The sequence below is a fragment of the Mobula hypostoma genome, chromosome 18 (genome assembly GCF_963921235.1).
Source record: "Mobula hypostoma chromosome 18, sMobHyp1.1, whole genome shotgun sequence".
Taxonomy (NCBI): domain Eukaryota; kingdom Metazoa; phylum Chordata; class Chondrichthyes; order Myliobatiformes; family Myliobatidae; genus Mobula; species Mobula hypostoma.
In genome coordinates this window covers 10,975,714-10,993,704 of record NC_086114.1, presented here as the reverse complement: position 1 = coordinate 10,993,704, position 17,991 = coordinate 10,975,714, and the positions used below count along the sequence as shown (strand labels likewise).

Below are 17,991 nucleotides of genomic sequence, written 5' to 3'. Positions count from 1 at the left end.
AGGGTATAAATGCCACAAAAATTAGCAGTCTGCAGCTGCTGCACAGTACATTGCAAACATGACAATCATAAGTTAACATCAATTTAGATTAACATGAATTATACATAACTTGGAGCACATCTACAAAGGAGTGCTGTCAGAAGAAAGAAGCATTCGTCATCAAGGACACCCCAATACCAGTCTGTCAGACGAGCTCAGGTAACCTGATTCTGTGCTGCCCTCGTACCAATCCAAGCAGCCCTGTTCGGATTCAACGTTAAGTGGCAAATCCTCAGCCGAGTATCTCTTCTTCCTCAGGAACTACTCTGTAGCTCTGGAGTTAATACTTAGCAAGTGCGTCCAAAGTATTGTATCTCCTTAACTCTTTCAGGAACTGAGTTAGAGCTCCTAGAATCTTTGGCTCAGTCAGTTCAGACACTTCAATCTTATATTGTGTTTTCTTGTTATTATCACATGAAGTAAGAACATACAATGCCACAGTGCAGGCTCTTCTGTTCATCAAGTTGTGCTGACCTTTTAATCTAGTCCAAGATCAATATAGTCCTCTATTTTTTCTTTATCCATATGCCTATTTAAGAATCTCTTTGGTGTCCCTTAGGCACCTACCTCTGCTGCCATGCACTTGCACTCTTGTGTAAAACAAAATGCCTCTGACAGCCCCCCCCCATATTTTTCTCCAATCATCCTAAAGGCAATGTCCTTTTTTGTCACATCAGCTGTGACAAGCCTTGCTTATAAGGAGAGACCGTGGCAAGGGGTGATCTTACAAAGGGTTATAAAATCAGGAGGGGCACGGATAATGGGGGTGCTCAGGAAAGGGGGGGGTCTAAAAATACAGTTAAGGTGAGAAGGGACAGATTTAAAGAGGATCTGGGGGGTAGCTGAAACCCATCTAATATTGAAAGGACTGGACAGAGTGCACATGGAGAGGATGTTTCCAACAGTGGAGCGATCTAGGAGTAGAGAGCACAGCCTTAGAGTAGAAGGGCGTCCCATTAGAACAGAGATGAGGAGGAATTTCTTTAGCCTGGGGGGGGGGTGAATCTGTAGAATTCATTGCCCCAGACGGTTGTAGAGTTCAAGTCAATGGGGATATTTAAAGCGGAGGCTAATATATTCTTGATAAGTAGAGGTGTGAAATGTATGGGCAGAAGCCAGGAGAATGGGGTTGAGGTATGATGAATGGCGGAACAGACTCGATGGGCTGAATGGTCTAACTCTGTTCTATGCCTTTTGCTCTTATAAGTTTTTCAGTTAAGAGTGTGGTGTGCTGCACACAGCTCTGCTATTTCTTATTTCACCGAAGCTGACCTGATTTATTGAGTCAGACCGTTCCTTATAGTCAATATTCAATAGGCACCATGCCCATGACACACTGACCCTTGTCTTTATTTGTAAAGGCTTAGGGCGTGAGTACATTAAAACTTCAATAATCTCTCTGGATATTCAGAAATCCCAGTGGCTCATGGTTTGCCCTCCTCCCTTCAGATTTCTCAGTCGCTCATCAGAGGGGCAGTTAATAGGAGTGCTGGCTGTCTCACAAGCACCAGTGACCCGGCTTCCACCTTGATGTCTGGTGCTGTGTGGACATATTCTCTGTGACCGCGGGGGTTCCCGGCCGGGTGCTCTGGTTTCCTCCCACATCCCAGAGATGTGCTGGTCAGTGGGTAATTGACCGCTGTAAGTTGGCTCCAAAGTGTGGCTAAGTGGTAGAATCTTTGGTGGGGGGGGGAGAGGGTAGTTGAGAGGAACATGGGGAGAACAAAACTCTAGTCAGTGCAGGATTAATGCACATGAGTGATTAATGGCTAGTGCAGACTCGATGGACCAAAGGACCTATTTCCATGCCTCACTTAAAAAGTTCAAACTACATTTTATTGTCAAAGTGTTTATACTTAATACGACCTTGAGATCTGTCTTCTTACAGGAGGCTACAAAACAAAGAATCCATTAAAAACAAAAGAAGACCTTCAAACACCCAATATGCAGAGAGGGAAAAAAACAAATAAAAACAAATCATGCAAACAATAAAAGCAAGCAAGTAGCATTCCGAACTGAAGTTCACAACGCCAGGCATCATTGCAGCCAATTCAGAAGCCCACTAGTTGCAGGCAACAGCCTCAGTCCAGCACAGAGATGAGCAGACCCCTGCGGAACAGCGAGTTGAAGTGGCCCATCTCTCGCCTCCGAGCCCGACACATTCCAATCTTGCTCGGCGTTTAAATCGTCCAACCCTCGGGTCGTTCCTCGACCATGGGCTCGGGCTGTGTCGCTTCAATACTTTAAGAAGTTGTCCATTACTGAGAGCCGTAAGCCCCCCGTACTATCAACAGGACAGACCCCCCCACCCCGCCTTCCCTAAAAGACATTATTGAACCATTTGGGATTTTTATGTACTTTTATGTTTACCATGCCTGGCACAAGCCTTTTCTATCCGTTACGTTTAATAAGATTGATTTAATTTATTTAGGATTGAAGCCGGGTCTTTGGATCTTTATCTAAGACTCTGGTTTACTAATCCCACAATGTAACCACTCTGCTGTTTCCCTGTTCTATTCACTCTCGAGTCCCTTTGTCGGCCAAACACTAAGAGGCTTTTGTTATTATTCTATTGACTTCTTGTTTCCTGACAGTTGCCACACTCACAAGCCCCCTATGTGTTCGCTGTGTTGTTTTATTCTGGAGTGTGTGCCTACTTGCCTGCCCACGAGTCCTTTAACACAGACCGGCTGGCTGTGACATCCCCTCTTTGTTGCGCGGTGTGTAAAACAATCAGAATGAGTCGCACTTCTCCATCCCCAGAGTGACTCAGTGCCTCGACTGATATCATCACCAGCAGGATATCGGTTTGATTAAAGTCCACGTCTTCAAACCCAGCCTCATTACATATGCAAAAGCAAAATGTTAATGTGTTCGTTTCTGATTATATTAACTTACCGCCACCTCTCTCCAGCACAGGAGGGTTGGTGATTAACACGAGTATAATCCCCATGAGATCATGAGAACCATATTTAAAGGGCAGGTGCAATCAAGTCACTCAATTTTGCTGAGTGCCATTAAAGTTTCTGCTGGAAATTATCTTAGTTTTATCCTCCTGTCAACCTCATGTATAGTGCTTGGCTTGCATCCCTGTACCAACCACGTGACTGAAGCAAGATAAGTCGAAGTTCAAAGCAAATTTATTACTGAAGTGCATATACACTTAGTGGCCACTTTATTAGGTACACCTGCTCATTAATGCAAATATCTAATCAGCCAATCATGTGGCAGCAACTTTTTGCAAAAAAAGCCTGCAGACATGGTCAAGAGGTTCAGTTGTTATTCAGACAAAACGTCAGAATGGGGAAGAAATGTGATCTCAGTGACTTTGTCTGTGGAACAATTGCTGGTGCCAGAAAGGGTGGTTTGAATTTCTCAGAAACTGTTGATCACTGGGAATTTTCATACACGACAATCTCTAGAGGTTAGAGAGAACGGTGTGAAAAACAAAAAAAAATCCAACAGTCCTGAAGAAGGCTTGGCTTGAAATATCAACTCATTTCTACAAATGCTGCCTGACCTGTTGAGTTCCTCCAGCATTTTTTGTTGCTTTGGATTTCCAGTATTTGCAGACTTTCTCATGTGTATGATCCAGTGAACGGCAGTTCTGTGGGTAAAAATGCCTTGTTAATGAGAGAGAATGGCCAGACTGGTTCAAGCTGACCGTAACTTAAATAACCACACGTTTCAACCACGATGTGCAGAAATGCATCTCTAAATGCATAACATGTTGAACCTTGAAGTGGATGGGCTACAGCAGCGGAAGATCATGAATGTACAATCAGAGACTACTTCATGAGGTAACTAATAAAGTGGCCACTGAATGTATGTCACCAAATACTGTCTTGAGATTCATTTTCTTGCAGGCATTCACAGTAGAACAAAGAAATACAATAGAGTCAATAGAAAGCTACACGTAGAAACTGACAAGCAAAACCAATGTGCAATGCCGTCCATTTTGAGCTGGTGGGTGACCAATGGTAGTTTGCATTGGTTTGCACTCTGCGCCGTTACACTGGCAGGCCAGTGTGCAAGCCATCCAAACTTGGCAGCGACATAAATCACTATGATTTATGTGGCGTAGATCCATATCTTTATAAAGCAACAAATCATCTGACTTACAGCGGTGACAAGAAATCTGCAAGTGAACTCAATATTCACTGGTTCTGTCATCTTGTCTTTCTTCTTTTCTGGAGACCTAATGGGTAACTTTGGTGAGGAAAGTTGTTAGTGTTGTAGATAGGCTGAGTATCGGCTGTTGAACCTACCTGTCTTTGATTCTGTAGAAATTCCACTGGAACCGATTGTTGATACAGATTTAGCCCTCAGGCTGAAGATTCATTTCTCCGTTCTCTCCAGTCCCTATCCCTCTACAATAGTCTTGTCAATCATGTTGGAAGCTACCCTAAGTTTAGCTCTCCAGGATGTTTCCCCACTATTCCTTTTAGTCTTTCTTTCTCTTTCCATCCTTGTCTATAGACACTTATGGGCACTTCATGAGATACCTCTTGTACCTAATAAAGTGACCACTGAGTATGGTCATAATCTTCTGTTGCTGTAGCCCATCCACTTCAACGTTTGACATGTGCATTTAGAAATGCTATTCTGCACACCAGTATTGTAATGCATGATTAGTTGAGTTACTGTTGCCCTCCTATTAGCTTAAACCAGTCTGGCCATTTTCCTCTGTCCTCTCTCATTTACGAGGCATTTTCACCCACAGAACTGCTGCTCACTGAATTTTTGTTTTGTTTTTCGCACCATTCTCTGTAAACTCTAGAGATTGTTGTGTGTGAAAATCCCAGGAGATCAGCAGTTTCTGAGATACTCAAACCACCCCGTCTGGCATCTGCAATCATTCCACGGTCAAAGTCACTCAGATCACATTTCAAAGTACATTTACCTAAGTACATATGCGGTGTACAACCCTGAGATTTGTCTTCCTGCAGACAGGCACAGAACAAAGAAACACCATGGAACCTATTCAAAGAAAACAAACACCCATTGCGCAAAAAAGAACAAACCTTGCAAATGACAAAAAAAATGAGCGAATACCACAGAATATAAAACATCAAACCATTGAATGGCCATAAAGTTTAGTTCCGTTCAACTTAGTGTTAACATTCTGATGGTTTGTGTGGACAACAACTGAACCTCTTGACCATGTTTGCATGCTCTATGCATTGAGTTGCTGATTGGCTGATTAGGTTTTTACACTAACGATCAGGTGTACCTAGTAAAGTGGCTACAGAGTGTATGTCACCCCTCATCCCTCCTCGCACCAATACTGATTTGCTCCCAGTATCTTGAGCAAATTCCACCCCTCCCTGTTCTGCTTTTAACACATAGCAAGTGCTTGACACTCCTGATTTAACTTTTTGTTGGTCCTAGGCTTTTGAGCCTTGGTGTCATACAACCTGGAAATGGACCCTTCGGCCCATCAAGTGTTTGCCTGCCATCAATCATCAATGGGCAAAGACTGCAGTCCATCTGTGCCCTGTGACATGCTGATGTTTCTTACTTGTGCAGAATGATATCTGGCTGCTAGTTTTTGAAAGAGGGAACTTTAATAAAGTGGACTGCTTTGTGTTCTGCAAGATCCTTTATTAACTTGTGATTATTCCTGGTAAGTATTCCTGAACTCTCAGAGCCTGACTTTGCCCCAAGTTCGGAATGGGCTTGTGGCCGGTGGGTCTAGGGGCAAGAACATCAGGGAGTTTTTCCGTCTGTGTTGTCATCTTCCATAACGGATGGTCTCGGCGCACGGCGGCTGGAGGAACCAGGGAGGGAGAGCTGTGTGCTGCGGCCATGAAAAGACACTAACATTTCATTCCCACCACTTCTCTCTCAACGACGGGCAAATCAATATCTGCTGCATGCATCAGTAACCTTTCACTCGCTCACACTGTCTGGCGCTGTTGTGCGCTCTCTCCATCCTCCCTCTTTCCCCTGAGATTGTGCTGGGGCCGAATAAGACCAAACTATTCAAGTGCTTAGTCTGGCCCAGTGCCCACCTTGATGTATTCTGTCGCTGATGTTGATTACCGTAAGATCTTAAGACAGAGGAGCAGAATTAGGCCATTCAATCCATTGAGCCTGCTTGAAACCTGGCTACACTACCTCCAGTCAGCTCACAGCACTGAATCAGCGCAGAGATCGGATTATCCCACACACAACTCTGGCTGCCCCATTACAAGAGGGTTGTGGGGACTTCGGAGAGGGTGCAGAAGTGGTTAACCGTATGCTGCTGGATTATAGGGGTTAACTATAAGGATAGAACATACAACAGTACAGTACACGCCCTTCAGCCCACAATGCTGTACTGACCTTTTAACTTACACCAAGATCAATCTAATCCTTCCCTCCATTTTTCTTTCGTCCATGTGCTTATCAAAGAGTCTGTTGAATGAGCCGAATGTCCCTGTGGCCTATGTCTTGTGGAACAGTATTGTTGTCAGAAGTGCAATTGTTTGAGAAACACCCTGCCTGCCCCCTCAGGTGGCCCTTGTTTGTAATTATTCAGAGTATTCTAGCCAACGTTTATCCCTCAAATAAAATGACTGAAAGACACATTGTGTTGTTTGTGGGACCTTGCTGTGTGTGAATTGTCAACCTTACAGATGGGAACATACTCAGGAGAATGGGTGTTGGGAATCTGTTAAAACCTGATAGGGTTCCAGCTACCCCCTTCCTCCGCCCCGTCAACCCCACCCTGCCACACCCACTCCGTCCTCAACCCCACCCTGCTCTGCCCACCTCTGTCCTCTGCCACGCCCACCCCATCATCTGCCATGCCCACCCTATCCTCTGCCCAACCCACCCCCATCATTTGCCATGCCCACCCCATCCTCTACCACCCCACCCCCATCATCTGCCACGCCCACCCTATCCTCTGCCCAGCCCACCCCCGTCCTCTGCCCCGCCAACCCCACCCTGCTCTGCCCTGCCCACTCCCGTCCTCCGCCATGCCCACGCCCATCCTCTGCCATGCCACCCCCTGTCACACTCCCCCCCACCCCATCCTCCTCTGCCACCTCCCTCCAGTCCTACTCCCCCTCTCCCACCCTGTCCTCTGCCACCCCCCCGATCCTACTCCCCCTCCCCATGCCGCATGTGACCCCCTACCATGCCCTCCCACTCTCTGCTGCCCGTGCACCTTCCCCCAACGCCCCCTCTCTGTCCTATGCCAGCTGTGCCACGCCACCCCACTGCTGCGCTCCCCCCCCCACCTCAGTTAGGTTGAAAAAGTCAGTTATCATGGTTCAGTGGGCTGAGAGATGATTTAACAACTGGACAAGGCTTCCAGCCTTTTTTTTTAAATGGCTGCTGCCACCTCATAGGATAGGTTCAGTTCCAGTCCGACTAGGTGGGGGCTTGCCTCTGCACATGAGTGCTCCCTTCTCATGCTCTGACCAGCTACAAAGCTCGTACAGTTTGCTGGCGGGGTATCACTGTCGAGAGGAAAGGATTAATAAGAGTAAAGAGAGGTGTACACACAGAGGAGAGGACACAAGCATACACTATCACCCTTCAAAACACACACACACATACTCTCTCTAAGCACTGCTTTATGTCTTAGCTTGCTTGTGTGTGTCTGTCTCTGTCTGAGTATCTCTCCCTCTCCCTTTGTTTGTGTGTGTGTCTGTCTGTCTGTCTCCCTTTGCGTGTGTAAGTTTGTGTGTGTGTGTCTGTCTGTCTCGCTCTGTCTCCTTTTGTGTGTCTGCGTGTCTGCCTGTCTCCCCCCCTTTCTCTCTCTCTCTGTATCTTCGTCCGCATCTGTGTTTCTGTCTGTGTGTGTCTCTCCCACTGTCTCTTTCTTTGTCTCTCTGTCTGTAACTCTCTCCATCTCCCTGTGTGTGCTTGAGTGCCTGTCTCCATCTCCTCTGTGTGTGGGAGACCCTCGGTACCTCTGCATCTATGTGTGTGTGTGTGTGTGTGTATCTCTTTTTTCTCTCTTCTCCCCTCTCTGTCTGTCTCTCTCTCTTTCCCTTTTTATGTGCGTATGTGTGTGTCTGTCCCTATCTCTCTCACATACACACTGCCTACCATACAAATGGACACACATATGTTCATATACAAACTCCAGATATGTATGCATAGTCCACTTGTTAAAATTTTAATTGCCTCTTTAGCAGAATTCAATTGTATTGATTGAACTGATTATTCAGACCACTTCCTTCATCAAACACAAGCTGTGTTTCTAATTTAAACATGAACACAAACTTGTCAAAATCTGCCACTCTAGTCAAATATAATAAACCAGGCGTGGGCTGGAAAAAGCAATTTCATTCTTAAAGGGAGATACAAATAAATTAGTGTCTTCATAAATCATCTGTTGTTGTTTCTGGACCTTGAGTCATGAGGAACAGAGGGACCAACTCTGGCTGAAACCTGTGGCAACTTGATTCACTTTGGTAGGTGGCACTGGAATTGGTTTATAATAGTCATATATAGCAAGGTACAGTGAAAAGCTTGTCTTGCATACCATTGCGCAGTGTATTGAGGCAGAACAAGTTAAAACAAAAACAATGCAGAATAAATATAACAGCTACAGAAAAAGTGCAGCGCAGGAAAATGATAACGAGGTAGATGTAAGGTCAAGGGTCCATCTTATTGTACAAGAGGTCCATTCAATAGCCTTATAACCTGGGCTAGATGGACTACATCCTAGAGTCCTGAGAGAGGTTGCTGAAGAGGTCATGGATGCATTGGTCATGATCTTTCAAGAATCACTTGATTCTGGCATGGTCCCAGGGGACTGGAAGATTGCAAATGCCATTCCACCCTTTAAGAAGGGTGAAATTATAGGCCAGTTAGCCTAACCTTACTGATTGGGAAAGTGACTTAGATAATGGAATTGATGACTTTGAGGCAAAGTTTGAGGATGATATGAAGATAGGTGGAGGGGTAGGTAGTGTTGAGGAAACAATGTGATTGCAGCAGGACTTAGTCAAATTGGAAGAATGGGCAAAAAAGTGGCACGTGGAATACAGTGTTGGGAAATGTATGATAATGCATTTTGATAAAAGGAACAATAGTGCAAACTTTTATCTAAATGGAGAGAAGGCTCAAACATCAGGGGTGCAGAGGGACTTGGGAGTCCTTGTGCAATACTGCCAGAAGATTAACGTACAGATTGAGTCTGTGGTAAAGAATGCAAATGCAATGTTGGCATTTATTTCAAGGGGAGTAGAATATAAAAGCAAGGAGATAATGCTGAGCCTTTATAAAACACCAGTCAGACCCCACGTAGAGTACTGTCAACGGTTTTGGGCACAATATTTCAGAAAGGATGTGTGGTCATTGGAGAGAGTCCAGAGGAGGTTCATGAGAATGATACACATCAAAGTTGCTGGTGAACGCAGCAGGCCAGGCAGCATCTCTAGGAAGAGGTACAGTCGACGTTTCGGGCCGAGACTCTTTGTCAGGACCCTTCGTCAGCCCGAAACGTCGACTGTAGCTCTTCCTAGAGATGCTGCCTGGCCTGCTGCGTTCACCAGCAACTTTGATGTGTGTGGTTTGAATTTCCAGCATCTGCAGATTTCCTCGTGTTCATGAGAATGATTCTGGGAATGTAAGGAGTGTTTGGCAGCTTTGGACCTGTACTCACTGGAATTCAGAAGAATGCGGGGGGTCTCATTGAAACCTACTGAATGTTGAAAGGACTAGATAGGGTGGATGTGGAGAGGATGTTTCCTGCGTTAGGGGTATCCAGAACTAGAGGGTACATCCTCAAAATTATCATCCCTCCTCACTTGGATCCACCTGTTGCAGCAACCCCCCCCCCCCAGCCTTCTCCCCTCTATCTTTCAATCCAGGTGAAGGGTTTTGACTTGAGATGTCGACTGTCCATCTCCCTCCCCAGATGCTGCCTGTCCCACCGAGTTCCTCCAGCAGTATGGTTTAGTTTTTACACTGTATAGGGACAGTTCACTGATGTGGAACGGAGTGTAGCAAGCTCTGATTGGTAGTATAGTGCTCAACCAGATTGCCTTACAGTGCCAGTGCTAACAGATCAGCGGTTCAATTCCTGCCACCGTCTGTAAGGAGTTTGTACGTTCTCCCTGTGACCGCGTGGGTTTCCTCCGGGTCTCCGGTTTCCTCCCACGTTCCAGATACTTGAGGGTTAGGGCGTGCTATGTTGGCACCGGAAGCACGGCGACACCTGCGGGCTGTTCCCAGCGCGTCTGCGGACTGTGTTGGTTGTTGACACAAAATGACGCATTTCACTGTATGTTCCGAGGTACATGCAACAAATAAAGCCAATCTTTTAAAAGGCATTTGTGGAGCAAATCATTCCCCAAGCAACTGAACACTGGCTGGCACATACCAGTGGAAGTGTTGACTGACGTGGTAAAGTTGATAGGCACTGCAGAAATAGATCAAATTATCGCAGGTCATTATTTCAACCAGCATATCATGTCGTTAATTTGAAGCCTGATTAACCGCTCTCTATAAAAATTGCGAATTTCATTAATGACCGCATATCATAACTGCAGGGCTGCATGGTGGGACAGGTCAATAGTTCACGTTCTCTACTATGAAGAAAACATCTCCCTCGGAAGGTTATCATTAGCCTTTTATCGTCATGACAACTGGCTTCCGTTTATTTTTGCCCATGCTTGCTTAGCAAGGCTGGGCTCTTTGGGCTTTGCCAGTTGAACTTGTCCTTCGAGCTTTCCATGTGGGACCCTTGGCTCTTCCCAGTAAATCAATCTTTACAATGTTCTTATAATTAAAATACTTCAGTGGTGATAAAGTGCTTTGGGGCATCCTGAGGTTGTGAATGGCACATTGGCAATAAAGCCTTTTTAAAACGAATTCAAATAAATTAGGAAATTAATACCAATCCTTTTAAATGCATTAATATTTATTCTCCTACATCCAGCTGGACCCAGGAATTTAATTTTGGAGCCTGTGACTTGCACCCCTCCCATCCAGGATGGGGCTAATGGGGGGGGGGCAAACAAGATGGGCTTCATCCTTGTCAGGCGCAGACTGAGTGTTGCGTTTGGTCTGACAGTAGAAGGGAGCAGTTGTTTTCCAAGAGGTCTTTTTGCAGCCCATTCAGGTTGTTTCAAAGTGCTGAATGACCATTGCAGTACCTTTGAAGCCTGTTGCCAAGGGGATGAGGGTAACAGCATCAATTTATGTGGAGAAAACTCCAACAGGTAACAAAGGGGTTGTTGTCAAATGCATGGTGGTGGGCTAGGAGAGGCCAGTCCTTCCAGCAGGATGAAGAATTGTGATCTTTTAGGACCAATACTGAAGCACACATCCATTGTACTGGGTTGGTCTACATTCATTGTCAGTGACTGAGAGGAGCTTTCCCCACCTACCCATTCCTTAGCCCCCAGGCACTTGGCCCTGCAACTGCAAGAGGTGTAGCCCTTGTTCGTACACTTTCTCCGTTGCCAACATCCAGGGCCCTAACCAGCCCTTCTATATGAGACTACAATTCATGTTCACTTCCTCCAATTTTACTTATTTATTTTTTGTTCAGAAATACAGCACAGTAACATGGTCTTCCGGCCCAACAAACCCATGCTGCCCAATTACATCGGGCCAATCTGACCATGTGACCAATTAATCTATTAACCCGTACGTGTTTGGAACGTGGAAGGAAACCCACATGGTCATGAGAAGAATGTACTAACTCCTTACGGACAGTGGCAGGAATTGACCCCTGCTCACTGGTACTGTAATAGCATTACACTGGTACTGTAATAGCATTACACTAACCGTGCTGCCCCAGATTTGTCTGCTGCCTTTGTTGCTCCTGATGTGACCTTCTCTATAGACTGAATCGCAGATCACCTGTGCTCCGTCCACAGTGGCCATCCTGAGCTCCCAATAGCATGGGAACCTCCTTCCCGCTTCCACAGCAACCTGTCCGTCCACCAGTACCAGAGTAAAGTACTAGACCAACAAAACCTTGTATTCCGCCTGGGTAGTCTGCAATCCAGTGATATGAATGTTGACTTTTCCAATTTCATGTTCCCCTTACTTCTGTGTTCCCCCACCACCCCATTCTAATCCACAAATGGTCCTTCTATTCGTCTGTCCTTTCCCTTAACTCTCCTCCCCCCACAACACCTATTTTCATCTCCCCCTGTTCTATCCACCTACTGAAGTGTAATCACTGGAGTTTAGTATGATGTACTCCTCAGAGGTTGTCTACTGGTGGGTCTTCAGGTGGCTGTAGAATGAATCCATGATCTACATATTCTGGTGCAGTGTGGGGCAAAACGACCACTCTTCTCCTCCTCCAGTTGCCCTTCTTAAACCCAACACCATGGATCTTGGCTTATACGTACCTCACAGTCCTCCTCCCTTCGCCACTTGCTGATTGCCACGGGACTTAATCCAGGATGTTAGAGTGAATTCCCTTAATGGGGAATGCCTTTAACGTGGGGAGGCCGACACATGGGCAGCCACCTCACAGTCCTTGACAGATCGGTGTCAGGGTCCAGTGGGATGGAATGCAAGACGACTGGGGACCCTTCACTGCTGCAGCCTTTCTCCACCTTCACTGCTGTTGTGACGTCTCATCATCTTCTGCCAGCTCCACTGTTAGGTTCTTGGTTGGATCGCTCTTTGTCTAAAACCTCCCCCTTAAACTTACTGCCATGAGTAACCCTATCAGGAGCTAAGCATCAAATGGTTAAACCCCAGACAGTATCACCCTCGGATTTTCAGGAACTCACAAGCCGCAGAAAAACCAGCAACAATAACAATCCCCAATCCCCTCCCTACAGAAAAACCAGCAACATTAACAATCCCCAATCCCCTCCCCACAGAAAAACCAGCAACAATAACAATCCCCAATCCCGTCCCCACAGAAAAACCAGCAACAATAACAATCCCTGACCCTTCCCGCACAGAAAAAGATCTTAGCAGTTGGGCTGCCCCCCATACGTTGTCAGACTGTGTTGGCCATTGATGTAAAAAACAACACATTTCACTGTATGTTTTGATGTACGTGTGACAACTAAAGCTCATCTTTCTTCCTTTCTGCCAGCTCCTGTCTCACCCCCATCCTATCTTCCTCTTTACAGCAGCTACCTTCCCCCTCCATTCTCAGCCCTGATGTCGGGGCTTGATCTGAAACATCGACAATTCCTCCCCCCGCCCCCCCCCGGCCAATGCATCTCGCCCCGCTGAGTCTCTCCAGCAGATTGTGTGTTGCAGACTGTAGTCTCTTGCACCACTGTTGTTGGTAACACAAAAGTCTGGAGGAATCTCTCGCCGCCTAAAATACAGTTGTCTCCAAATATCTCTTTACTGTCAGGGTTGAAAGAAGAGCAGGCTGACTAGAAATCATTTGTGGGTTTTGACAGAATTTAATTCTGACCCAGGAGCAGTGAACTAAACTGACACTGGATGAAGCTGGATTTGTGTCAACTTCATATGGCAGAGAACAGACTCAGGCTTATTGGAATTGATAAAGCTGTTTTGTGTTTATGTTTTTCCCATCTTTCGCTGTCTGGTTATTGGTTGCCAGGGCGACAGTGATTGCCTATGAGCACTGAGATGCAACAAGTGCAGAAAATCTATTTTAGAGAATGCTGATTGACAGGGCCCACAAGCACGACTCAGCTGATCCAATTGCACCTTTCTCGTTGCATAGCTGCTCTTGGTGATTACGTACCAGGGTGATTTCTCTGTGAGCAGGAGACCATGGCTTGATGTCTCAGTTAAAAGCAGTGAGCCATTTGCTTATGCACAGTGCTCTCGGTCCCAGTCCCCCCATCTCACAACTGCCGACTGTCACTGGACTAGCAAGGCTGGCCAGTCAGCTTCCTCTGTTTACGGTCTTCTGACGTGGGAGGATATTTGGCTCATTGAGTCAACCTAGGTGCAGTCCCATTCTATCTGACTTCTCAGGAGTAGAGTATTCGCTCTCGCTTGCTCATAAACATTCTCCCATTCTCCTACCACTCCCATGCACACACTGGGAGTAACCTACAGGGACCAATTAACCTATGAGGGGTAATTATAGGGGAAATGCAAGTCGGCTTTTCCCATTGAGGTTCGGTGAGACTGCAACTGGAGGTCATGGGTGAAAGGGGAAAGGGGAACATGAATGGGAACTTTTCCACTCTTGAGGGTGGTGAGAGTGTGGAACGAGTTGCCAGCGGATGTGGCAGATGCAGGTTCGATTTCAACGTGGAAGAGAAATTTAGACAGGTGCAGAACAAACCCTTCTGGCCCTTCAAGCTGTGCCGCCCAACAATGCCCAATTTTAATCCCAGCATGATCACGGGGTAATTTACAATGCCCAATTTTAATCCCAGCATGATCACAGGGTAATTTACAATGCCCAATTTTAATCCCAGCATGATCACGGGGTAATTTACAATGCCCAGCATGATCACGGGATAATTTACAATGCCCAATTTTAATCCCAGCATGATCACGGGATAATTTACAATGCCCAATTTTGATCCCAGCATGATCACGGGATAATTTACAATGCCCAATTTTAATCCCAGCATGATCACGGGATAATTTACAATGCCCAATTTTAATCCCAGCATGATCACGGGGTAATTTACAATGCCCAATTTTAATCCCAGCATGATCACGGGATAATTTACAATGCCCAATTTTAATCCTAGCATGATCACAGGATAATTTACAATGCCCAATTAATCTACCAACCAGTACATCTTTGGACTGTGGGAGGAAACCAGAGCACCCTGAGGAAACCCACACAGCCATGGGGAGAACGTACAAACACCTTACAGGCAGTAGCAGGAATGGAGGGTCAGGGTCAGGTCCAGGTGCAGGTCGATGGGACTAGGTGGATTAGTCGTTCGGCAGAGACTGGATGTGCCATAGTGTTCTATGACCCCGTGACTATGAATCTACCAACCACACATCACCTGAGCACCACAGGGGTTCAGGAAGGAGACGCAAGCTTCCACACATCCTGACTTCAGCCAGAGACTCATTCCACTGAGATGCAACACAGAGCGTCATAGGAAGCCATTCCTGCCTGTGGCCATCAAACTTTACAACTCCTCCCTTGGAGGGTCAGACACCCTGAGCCGATAGGCTGGTCCTGGACTTATTTCCTGGCGTAATTTACATATTACTATTTAATTATTTATAGTTTTATTACTATTTAATTATTTATGGTGCAACTGTAACAAAAACCAATTTCCCCCGGGATCAATAAAGTATGACTATGACTATGACTTCTCGAGGGCAGTTGGGGACGGTGGTAAGTATAGACCACATCAATGAAAACCAGGGACTGAGAAGTGAATAAAGTGAATAAATTAAATAGCTTCTGCCATCTGGTTTGGACAAAGTCTCCTCGCCATTGCTCCATACCCTATGATGGCCATAAAGCCTATTGTGGCTGGTGAGCGATGAAGTTTTATTTATTAAATTTATTGGGGTTCAGTTCTGGTCACCTTATTATAGGAAGAACGTGGAAACTTTAGAGAGGGTGCAGGGGAGATTTTCCAGGATGCTGCCTGGCTTAGAGAGCATGCCTTATAAGGATAGGTTGAGTGAACTAGGGCTTTTCTCTTTGGATCAAAGGAGGATGAGAGGTGACTTGATAAAAATGTGCAAGGTGATAAGAGGCATAGATCGAGTGGACAGCCAGCATCTTTTGCAAGGTGGCAATGGCTAATATGAGGGGACATAATTTTAAGGTGATTGGAGGACAATGTGAGGGGTTGTCAGATGTAGATTCTTTACACAGGTTACGCACTGCCAGGGTGGTGCTATGGCATGGGATACATGTTGCACCACTGGTGTTTAGGGCAGCAATGAAGGTCCTCCATCTCTGGTGTGTTCAGGGCTTCCTTCATTGTGTCAGTAGCTTCCTCTCGGTTTTCACTTCTGTCAGTCATGCAAGTTCCAGGTGGAGACTTAGGAACACTGTTGAACTAAGATGTAGAAGAATTCTTTATTGCTATTTCTGTAACAATTTTGTTTCTCCAGTCAGGGTTGTTAGCCCTGAGCTGAACCCCTGAACCAGGAGGACCGGTGGACCACTCTCAGTCTGTCCTCTACCCTTTGACCTGTTTGGCGTGGGTGACCCTACCAAGGGCCAAAACATAAAGCCCTGACTTCAGCCAACATAGTTCTCCAATCATTGAGGCATGCAAGTGGCCAAACCTCGACAGGGTTGCTGTCCTCTTGGAGGAGGATGGTGGTAGAGGCAGATGTATTAGGGACATATAACAAACTTTTAGATAAGCATGTGGATGAATGAAAAATGGGAAAGAAGAGTTAGATTGATTTTAGAGTAGAATAAAAAGCACAACTTTGTGGGCTGAAGGATCTGTTCTTTGCTGTAATGTTATATGTTGTAGGTTCACTATCAAATTCTCTGACTTTAGGTAACTAGGTTGCTCTTTCTGGGTCGATCAGAACTATTTCTGCTATAAGTTACCCATCTCTAACTTTTAGCTCCTTTTTCTCTATAATGCGGTTCTGATGAATGGTCTTTGACCCAAAGTGTGCACAGTTTCTCTTCACATAAATACTACTTGACCCGCTGAGTGTTTCCAGCAATTTCTGCTTTTATCTTGGTTTAGTCAGGCCTGCTGGGAATGTTTCATAGCCCTGTTATTAACAGCACAATTAACAGACAAATGGGCACAATGTGCATCTGAAGCCACATTAACCCACTTGGACTCTGGTTGTCAGAGAGATTCCTTTTGTTTTGCACTTTCCTGCCCAGCTTCTTTACAACAGAAAGTTAACTCCCTTCCCAGTTCTGTCCTGGTTAAATCTGTTAACTTTGTTTCTCTTTTTACTGGTGCTGCCTACCCTGCTCAATAATTCAAACAGTTTTTGTTTTTGTTACAAATTTCCAGCTTCTGCAGTTTAAAAAAATATATATTTATATTTGGAGGACTGTCTTGGAATTGGTTTATTATTGTCACATGTACTGAGATGAAGTGAAAAGTTTGTCTTGCGTATAGTTCATACAGATCAGATCATTAGCACGGTACATTCTTGTCACTGAATCACAGAGCTGCTATGCTGTGTCTACAGTGGCCATCCTGGTCTCACGGTTGCATGGGACTCCCTCAGCAAACTGTCCACCCTCCAGTACCAGGGTGAAGCCCAAAGCAAACTGGAAGAACGAAGCCTTGAATTCCGCTGGGGTAATCTGCAACCCAATGGTGTGAACATTGACCATTTCTGATTTCAGGTACCCCTTACCCCTGCAAGGACAGAACACTGGAGACACAGACCCACCAGATCTGTGTAAGAATTGGCTGGGAGCAGCCCACCAGTGTTGCCATGCTTTCAGTGCCAACACAGCATGGCCACAACCTACTAACCCCAACCTGTATGTATTTGGAAATTAACACCCGGAGGAAACCCACACGGTCACAGGGGGAATGCGCAAATGTCTTACATACTACGGCAGAATTTGAACCCTGATCAATTTTACAGCTGACGCTGTTAAGCATTGTGCTAACCACTGTTACCGTGCCCAAAAGAGATGCGATCTCCGAAGAGAACAGATAAATGGAATTTTTTTGCCCTGCAATGCCGGGGTCAGATGAAGCTTTGTTTTAAGGTAGAATGTTCAGTAATCACTAAATGGATTTGGGAGACAGATGAAGGAGAAATTGAGCAGATGGCACATGGCTGGTTTATTGTTTGTACGGATCTCAGTATACATTGTGATATGCAATCTAATTGAAAGGCCCTCGGGTCTGAACAGACTCCCTCTGGTCCTGCTGTCAGCAGTGTTACAGACTGACTAAAGAAACAACTCATAATGAAAATGGCTATTAAGAACATGCAAAACCATTAAGTCCCTCATGTCTGTACTGCTATTTGGTACCATGGGATGCTGGGGTCTCCCAGAGGAGCAATCTCATTAGTCTAATTCTCTCTCATTCTCTCTCTCTCTCTCTCTCTCTCTCTGTCTCTCTGTCTCTCTGTCTCTCTGACTCTCTGTCTCTA

At 45.7% G+C, this 17,991-nt stretch overlaps 1 protein-coding gene across 4 annotated transcripts in view; it reads left to right on the top strand.

Moving 5' to 3' along the window:
• The window catches only part of LOC134358324 (SH2 domain-containing adapter protein F-like), a 257,415-nt gene that overhangs the window by 31,702 nt on the left and 207,722 nt on the right, over nt 1-17,991 (top strand). The window lies entirely within an intron of this gene.